Genomic DNA, 9,583 nt, shown 5'->3' with positions numbered 1-9,583 from the left:
GTTCTATTCTAGACTCAAACTTCCTGTTCTATTCTAGACTCATACTTCCTGTTCTATTGTAGACTCATACTTCCTGTTATATTCTAGACTCAAACTTCCTGTTCTATTCTAGACTCATACTTCCTGTTCTATTCTAGAATCAAACTTCCTGTTCTATTCCACACTCATGCTTCATGTTCTATTCTAGACTCATACTTCATGTTCTAATGTAGACTCATACTTCCTGTTCTATTCTAGACTCATACTTCCTGTTCTATTCCACACTCATGCTTCATGTTCTATTCCAGACTCATACTTCCTGTTCTATTGTAGACTCATACTTCCTGTTCTATTCTAGACTCAAACTTCCTGTTCTATTCTAGACTCATACTTCCTGTTCTATTCTAGAATCATACTTCCTGTTCTATTCCACACTCATGCTTCATGTTCTATTCCAGACTCATACTTCCTGTTCTATTCTAGACTCATGCTTCCTGTTCTATTCCACACTCATGCTTCCTGTTCTATTCTAGACTCATACTTCCTGTTCTATTCCAGACTCATACTTCCTGTTCTGTTCTATTCTAGACTCATACTTCCTGTTCTATTCCACACTCATGCTTCCTGTTCTATTCTAGACTCATACTTCCTGTTCTATTCTAGACTCATACTTCCTGTTCTATTCTAGACTCATACTTCCTGTTCTATTCTAGATTCATACTTCCTGTTCTATTCTAGACTCACACTTCATATTCTATTTCAGACTCGTACTTCCTGTTCTATTCTAGACTCATACTTCCTGTTCTATTCCAGAGTCACACTTCCTGTTCTATTCCACACTCATACTTCCTGTTCTATTCTAAACTCATACTTCCTGTTCTATTCTAGACTCACACTTCATATTCTATTTCAGACTCATACTTCCTGTTCTATTCTAGAGTCACACTTCCTGTTCTATTCCAGACTCATACTTCCTGTTCTATTATAGACTCATACTTCCTGTTCTATTCTAGACTCACACTTCATATTCTATTTCAGACTCATACTTCCTGTTCTATTCTAGACTCATACTTCCTGTTCTATTCTAGATTTATACTTCCTGTTCTATTCTAGACTCACACTTCATATTCTATTTCAGACTCGTACTTCCTGTTCTATTCTAGATTCATACTTCCTGTTCTATTCTAGACTCATACTTCCTGTTCTATTCTAGAGTCACACTTCCTGTTCTATTCCAGACTCATACTTCCTGTTCTATTCTAGACTCATACTTCCTGTTCTATTCTAGACTCACACTTCATATTGTATTTCAGACTTGTACTTCCTGTTCTATTTTAGACTCATACTTCCTGTTCTATTCTAGATTCATACTTCCTGTTCTATTCTAGACTCTTACTTCCTGTTCTATTCTAGACTCATACTTCCTGTTCTATTCTAGACTCATACTTTATTTTCTATTCTAGACTCATACTTCCTGTTCTATTCCAGACTCATACTTCCTGTTCTATTCTAGACTCTTACTTCATGTTCTATTCTAGATTCATACTTCCTGTTCTATTCTAGACTCACACTTCATATTCTATTTCAGACTCGTGCTTCCTGTTCTATTCTAGACTCATACTTCCTGTTCTATTCTAGACTCATACTTCCTGTTCTATTCTAGACTCATACTTCCTGTTCTATTCTAGATTCATACTTCCTGTTCTATTCTAGACTCATACTTCCTGTTCTATTCTAGAGTCACACTTCCTGTTCTATTCCAGACTCTTACTTCATGTTCTATTCTAGAGTCACACTTCCTGTTCTATTCCAGACTCATACTTCCTGTTCTATTCTAGACTCATACTTCCTGTTCTATTCTAGACTCACACTTCATATTGTATTTCAGACTTGTACTTCCTGTTCTATTTTAGACTCATACTTCCTGTTCTATTCTAGATTCATACTTCCTGTTCTATTCTAGACTCCTACTTCCTGTTCTATTCTAGAGTCACACTTCCTGTTCTATTCCAGACTCTTACTTCATGTTCTATTCTAGAGTCACACTTCCTGTTCTATTCCAGACTCTTACTTCCTGTTCTATTCTAGACTCATACTTCCTGTTCTATTCTAGACTCACACTTCATATTCTATTTCAGACTCGTACTTCCTGTTCTATTCTAGACTCATACTTCCTGTTCTATTCTAGATTCATACTTCCTGTTCTATTCTAGACTCATACTTCCTGTTCTATTCTAGAGTCACATTTCCTGTTCTATTCCAGACTCTTCATGTTCTATTTTAGATTCATATTTCCTGTTCTATTCTAGACTCGCACTTCATATTCTATTTCAGACTCGTACTTCCTGTTCTATTCTAGACTCATACTTCCTGTTCTATTCTAGATTCATACTTCCTGTTCTATTCTAGACTCATACTTCCTGTTCTAATCTAGAGTCACACTTCCTGTTCTATTCCAGACTCTTACTTCATGTTCTATTCTAGAGTCACACTTCCTGTTCTATTCCAGACTCATACTTCCTGTTCTATTCTAGACTCATACTTCCTGTTCTATTCTAGACTCACACTTCATATTGTATTTCAGACTTGTACTTCCTGTTCTATTTTAGACTCATACTTCCTGTTCTATTCTAGATTCATACTTCCTGTTCTATTCTAGACTCTTACTTCCTGTTCTATTCTAGACTCATACTTCCTGTTCTATTCTAGACTCATACTTTATTTTCTATTCTAGACTCATACTTCCTGTTCTATTCCAGACTCATACTTCCTGTTCTATTCTAGACTCTTACTTCCTGTTCTATTCTAGACTCATACTTCCTGTTCTATTCTAGACTCGTACTTCCTGTTCTATTCTAGACTCATACTTCCTGTTCTATTCTAGACTCATACTTCCTGCTCTTCTCTGCTCAAGGAAGTAGGAGGAGTTCAGTTGTGACATCACTTGTTATGAATGGTAGATCATGTGTTAGTAACTGTGTATAGAGGTGTTACTAAGCATTGTAATCCTGTCTGTGATGATAAAGAAACTGCTAAAGAATCTTAAAGAGAACCTGTCACCCCCCTCAGGCATTTGTAACTAAAAGAGCCAACTTGTGCAGCACTAATGCTGCATTCTGTCAAGGTGGCATTTTAGTTACAAACGCCTGCACACGCTGAAATAAACACTTATAAAATGTGCCCCCTCATACCCTGAAATCGTCCCGGGGCAGGTCTTTCCTTCCTAATTAGACGCAGCACAGGCGTCACTCCGGGCCTGTGCGTGCCGGGCGCCGCCTCCTCTTGCTGCATTATCGTCCCGGCGCCTGCGCTGTAAGCACAAAGGGCAGCGCAACTGCGCATACCCGGAAAAAACTTACAGCGCAGGCGCCGGGGGCGATAATGCAGCAAGAGGAGGCGGCGCCCGGCACGCACAGGCCCGGAGTGACGGCTGTGCTGCGTCTAATTAGGAAGGAAAGACCCGCCCCGGGACGATTTCAGGGTATGAGGGGGCACATTTTATAAGTGTTTATTTCAGCGTGTGCAGGCGTTTGTAACTAAAATGCCACCTTGTCAGTATGCAGCATTAGTGCTGCACAAAGTGGCTCTTTTAGTTACAAACACCTGAGGGGGTGACAGGTTCCCTTTAAGAGTGGGTCTAAAATAGCCTCAGGGCCATTTAAAAATTGAAATAGTCATATTTTTTAATACAGCTTGTAATTAGTGATGAGCGAGCATGCTCGGATGTTATCTGACTATCTCGGACGTGCTTGAATGTTTGAGTCCCCGTGGCTGCATGTTTTGCAGCTGTTAGATAGTCACAATGCTTACCTAACAAGCAGGCAATCCCTGCATGTGTTGCAGCTGTCTAACAGCCGTGAATCATGCAGCCATGGGGACATATTATTCGAGCATTATCACGAAACACTCAGATAACACCCAAACATGCTCGGACAACTGTTATCTGAGCACACTTGCTTATCACTATTGGTGATATAAAAAAATCATTGTAACAAAAAATGTTAAAAATATATGTAACACAAAAATGATATTTATAGGTCATTTTCTGATGATGCATTCCATTTAATTTTTTTTATATTAAATGTGTGTATATGCATGTAATGTAGGGTGAGTGTATTAATATGCTCACCTACTGCTGCTCTCTGCAGTGTCAGGTGCTGTTCAGCTTCTCTTCTCAGTGATGACACCACTTTGCAGAGATTCCCTGGGTCACACGACACTCTGTGTGACATGGAAATGGTTTACAATGTGAGTCTATGGAGCATCAGAACGAGACTCAGAACAAGGCTCCATTGTACAATAGACTTCCGGCTCAGGCATCGAGTATAGGGTGAGCAGGATAGCTGGAATTGCGGTGATGTCACTGAGAAGAGAAGCAGAACGTCGCTGGATCCTGGAGAAAGCAGCAGTAGGTAACTATAATAATAGACTCGCACTACATTACATGTACATATACACACATGTGATAAAAAATAATATAGAAGGAAGTGCATTTTTACATAAACTGTTTTATTTTACTTGTGTGAAACTATTTATTCTTGTATTTTTGAATCCACATTAAAACACTGTAATGCGTAAACATACCCTATAGTTATAAATTCATGGATTGAGGATACACTTTTTCTGAATTTTTTAAAATAAAAGGTAACTTTATTTAGTGTAACTTTTCACTACAATAAGGCAAAAATAAAGTACATGAGTGGCATTCATCTGGTTGATGGTGACACATGTAATATAACAGCTGTGTATATAAATGAAACATTCAGTCTAACAGATACAAAATGTTTTAAAACAGTGATCGGAGAATTGCATTTATTTACAAGACATTATAGACGCGTCCAGCTACTTGCATTCTGCGTGCAGAGTTATTCAGCTGCACCCGTCATTAGTCATTCTCATTATACACCATAGCAATACACAGTAGAACACTGAAAAACAATGTTTTATTATGCTTTTAATATAAGTAAGAAATAAAGGAAAATTTGGCAGTTGTAGCCAAAAATAATTTATGATAATATCCTTTACATTCTATTGTGATAGATTGTTACAAGTTTACAATATGGGGTGTCCATGTCTTTCTAGTCAGCCCTCCATCAGCTACCTGTAAGAAAGAAACGATAAGGTCAAATACACATATGTGCATTATTGTAGAATAGTAATAAAATGCTGACTACTGCAATATTGTACTTGCTAAAATGGTGTACAAGCTAAAAACTAAAATTGCACTAGATACTTTTCTTTTGTCATCCTAACAAGAAGTTGTTTTTTTTTACTGTTTTTTTTTCCAGCTGACTTGAAAAATATGGGCCTAATTCCTCATCGGATTTTTGCCATTTTTTTGCTTGAATAACTATTTATAACAATAATAATAATCTCTTTTTTTATAAAGCGCTAACATATTCCGCAGCGCTTTACAGTTTGCACACTTTATCATCACTGTCCCCGATGGGGCTCACAATCTAAATTCCCTATCAGTATGTCTTTGGAATGTGGGAGGAAACCGAAGTACCCAGAGGAAACCCACGCAAACACGGGGAGAACATACAAACTCCTTGCAGATATTGTCCAAGGTGGGATTAGAACCCAGGACCCCAGAGCTGCAAGGCTGCATTGCTAAAGACTGAGCCACCGTGCTGCCCCCTAATAACTGCTAATAATAACTACTAATAATTGTTTGATGTTCGACTAAAGATTTGCTAGTTTTAATAGTTGCCTTTTATTGTTTAGTTAATTTTCAGATTTTTACATCAATGTTTATTTTCCAGATGTTTTAGATTCATTTTAAAAAGTTGCTAAATTTCTGCATTAATATTCTCTATCCCCATCCTCCCCCATGTGAATTTTTAAATGGCAAAAATTTCTGCATAACATTTGCAACGTTTTACAGAACATGCAATTGTTTGCTCTAAAAAGTCACCAAAAAGGTTAAAGGCAAAAGTAACTTCCTCCGTCGCCCACTCACACTGCCTCTATCACCATCCCCTGATGACATTTCATTTTAAGGGAAAGATACTGTGGTGTTAGAAGCTTTGACTGTATTGACTGAGGATGTGGTCAATTCTTGATCCCCTCTACTGGACCAGGATGTCATCAGGGAACGGTGGTGTGCTAGGTGACCACAGCGCCACTCCCTGATGACTTCCTTTTTCAGAAGAGGTGATATACTATGCAGAGAAGTGAGTGCAGCCCCAGCTTCCTGAGACGTTCCGGTCAAACATAACGTCAGAGAAAGTAAAGAAACAAAACACATATAGGAAACAGCAGTGTAAGGAGAACTGTAGGGAATTTAATAATAAAGCTGGTTACAAAAGTAGTTAGGGGTTAAGAAAGGGCTTTATAGGTATCGGACCACCACTTTAAACTCTTTCCTGGTATTTCTATATTGTATCTTGTATGGACACCAATGTCTTTCCTAAAGAATCCATTCTATACTGCATTTATATTGGTTGAACGGTGTGCTTCGTTGCATTACACCTTTGTTAAAAATATATAACCCAAATATATGCTTTAAGAATTGATTGTGCCACATAAATAGTAATAATGGGAAATAACGCTTCTCCTTCTTCTTGGTAAATTTAAATGGTGAACTGACTGATTCATTAAAAGGAGATTATAGAGTTGAAACATAATTTTAGGGTACCAGACAAAGGGAGCCTGCTGTCAATAAATGGTCAAACAGAATAGCACTATCTGGCACGGTATAGACAGAGAGTCTGGATTCCTGTCCTGTTATACACTAATCTAAATAAGAAGCTTAAATTGCCCAATGCATTAAATGTAATGATACCCTACATCCTGTAAATGTAGACAGGCTGCAAAGTCAAGACCCATCAATTTTGCTATTTTTCATCAATTAATTTTTAACGCAGTAACAGACACGACAAACAAGAATAAGACAGCGAAGGTACAGGATCAATATCTACTGAAGCATTTTATGTAAGGCATTTAAGCACTGCTGATTGTATGGAGAAATACCAATATTTTAGCAATAAAGCCCATTTAAAGTGAATATGTGCAAGTTTTTGACTTGCTGTTTCTGTTAATACCCAATATTTAGACATAATGAAACTGGTCATGCACATAGTATAGCGGTTGGCTGAGTGACAGCCATCTCTCTCCCTCCCCCACACACGAGAACGCTTGGCCACTACCAGGGTGTGTATGAAAATAGAAGAAGCAAGTGTTGAAATGTTAATCGTCTGACCCCTAATCTGTCAGGAGACCCCCATGCACACCAGATTCTTGGCTGATCCCACCAAACTGTAAGATGTTTGGCCTGTCATCTATTGGCACGTTCCTCTGATGTGTATAGAGGTCTTAAGTCTTCTAGCTATAGACCAGATTCTGGAACATACGTAAAATAAGACACCCTAGTAGCCTCAGCACAGATAGATGTTTAGAATTGTGAAAATGATTTACGTGCATTAATGAGACTAATGTAGATCTTCTAGAATATTTCTTTAATTTTTAGGATGCAATTTAAAGGGAGCCTATCACCAGAGAAAACACTATTAACCTGCAGATATGGGGTTAATCTGCAAGTTAACAGCGTTAACCTGCCAGAAGTGCTTTTTCTGGTGACAGGTTCCCCTTATTAGCTGCAATGCATTCAGAGGAGCTCAGTTAGCTAGTTGCTACAATTACAATAAATTTGCGACGTTTTTACTAGTACTTCTACCATTTCTTCCCCTTGGACAACTTTCCAAAATCTCTTAAATCACATTAAAGAAGTTCCTGTAGATTTGGACATATTTCCATTAATAGTTGATGTAAGCACCAATCAGAAGATCAAATGGGCGGTAGGACTCTCCGCGGTGCTATAACCCCTTTAACACGGCAGTTCCACTTGATAAATATTCAATGGTACATGGTCCCTCTCTTCTGATCGTTGCTGATAGTCCTGAGGGTACGATGCTCACTAATTACACATTATTAGCCTATCCTAAGTGTAGGTCATCAATGAAAATCATTTAATTACCCCAGAAATTACTTCAATCAAAGTGCTTGTCAATGGAGGAAGCAACAGAAGCAAAGTGTGCAAGTTCTATTCGCAAGGGCAAAATTTGGCTTCCCCATGCAAACTTGTCTTTTGATATTACTACTAATGGAACCAATCCTGATGTTACCTAATATAAGGTTATTTCTATTTGTGCAATTCTCTAATATATTATTTAGGGTTTGCTCACATAAGTGTTGATTCTCTCATGTGAGAGATTCGGTTCAATTCTGGTAATTGATCAAACTCGGACCAGAGTTTTATCAGAGTGTCAGCTTAGTGTGATCCGATTAGAAGATAGTGGACAAAATGTCTCCATCTTCTGTATTATGTTAGTTTGCAGAAATCAGACTGCACTCAGATGTCATCCGAGTGCAGTCCGATGATTTCCACTTACCCATAGACTTGAGTGCGATCTGCTTTGCGCTGCAAATCGCAACATGCTACAATTTTTTCCTCATGCTGAATCGGCATGAAAAAAAACTGAACGCAGCAGGAGTATGTATCTGTTCTGAAGCCTCTCAGTATACTTCTGGGTGTATTAGTTTAGTGAGCGGCGGCTAATTTCAGGAGCCAATGAACAAAGGGGGAGCAACCCAGTACTGTGTCCACACAGCTGATTTCCTCATGGTCAGTGTGCATGCACAGCGCCCTCAGTTGAGGTTCGGGCAGCGCTCATTCTGTCTATCAATCAGAGTCAGGAAACTGCTCAGTCTGCAAATTGACAAGAGTGTAAGGGTGCACCAACCTCATGGCCAATCAAATGGTGCACCAACCTCATGGCCATGCCAAGGGTGCACCAACCTCAGGGCCAATCAAAGGGTGCCTCAACCTTGTCCCCATGCCAAGGGTGCACCAACCTCATGGCCAATTAAAGGATGTACCAATATTGTGGCCATGTCAAGGATGCACCACCCTAGTGGCCATGCCAAGGGTGCACCAACCTCGTGGCCATGGTAAGGGTGCACCAACCTCGTGGCAACATCAAGGGTGAACCAACCTCATAGCCATACCAAGGGTGCACCAACCTCGTGGCCACGGAAAGGGTGCACCAAACTCATGGCCACATCAAGGGTGCACCAATGATGTGGCCACATCAAGGGTGCACCAACTTGTGGCCCTGACAAAGGTGCACCAACTTGTGGCCCTGACAAAGGTGCACCAACTTGTGGCCCTGACAAAGGTGCACCAACTTGTGGCCCTGACAAGGGTGCACCAACCTTGTGGCCATGCCAAGGGTGCACCAACCTCGCGGCCTCGCTAAGGGTGCACCAACCTCGTGGCCACGTCAAGGGTGCACCATCCTCATGATCATGCCAAGGGTGCACCAACCTCACCAACCCATGCCATGGGTACACCAACCTCGTGGCCACACCAAGGGGGCACCAACCTCGTGTTCACGCCAAGGGTGCACCAACCTCGTGGCCACTCCAAGGATGCACCAACCTCACGGCCACGCCTAGGGTGCACCATCCTCATGATCATGCCAAGGGTGCACCAACCTCACCAACCCGTGCCACGCCATGGGTGCACCAACCTCATGGCCAGTCCAAGGGTGCACTAAAGCCTCCTCATTTGCAAATGGGACATGATGACTTTTTAAATTAC

The 9,583-nt window shown here is 40.1% G+C and overlaps 1 protein-coding gene across 5 annotated transcripts in view; it reads right to left on the bottom strand.

The window, feature by feature from the left end:
- Positions 1 to 4,903: 4,903 nt before the first annotated feature.
- Positions 4,904 to 9,583, bottom strand: part of NMU (neuromedin U) — a 139,534-nt gene continuing 134,854 nt past the window's right edge. For all 5 annotated transcript variants that reach the window (XM_077279735.1, XM_077279738.1, XM_077279736.1 and 2 more), the window contains one exon: positions 4,904 to 5,080. The gene's annotated coding sequence lies outside the window, so the exon portion shown is untranslated. The remainder of the gene's footprint in view (positions 5,081 to 9,583) is intronic.

The sequence above is a fragment of the Ranitomeya variabilis genome, chromosome 1 (genome assembly GCF_051348905.1).
Source record: "Ranitomeya variabilis isolate aRanVar5 chromosome 1, aRanVar5.hap1, whole genome shotgun sequence".
In the NCBI taxonomy this organism is placed as follows: Eukaryota; Metazoa; Chordata; class Amphibia; order Anura; family Dendrobatidae; genus Ranitomeya; species Ranitomeya variabilis.
Note: the sequence above shows the minus strand (reverse complement) of the source record. Positions and strands in the feature narration are given on the sequence as shown.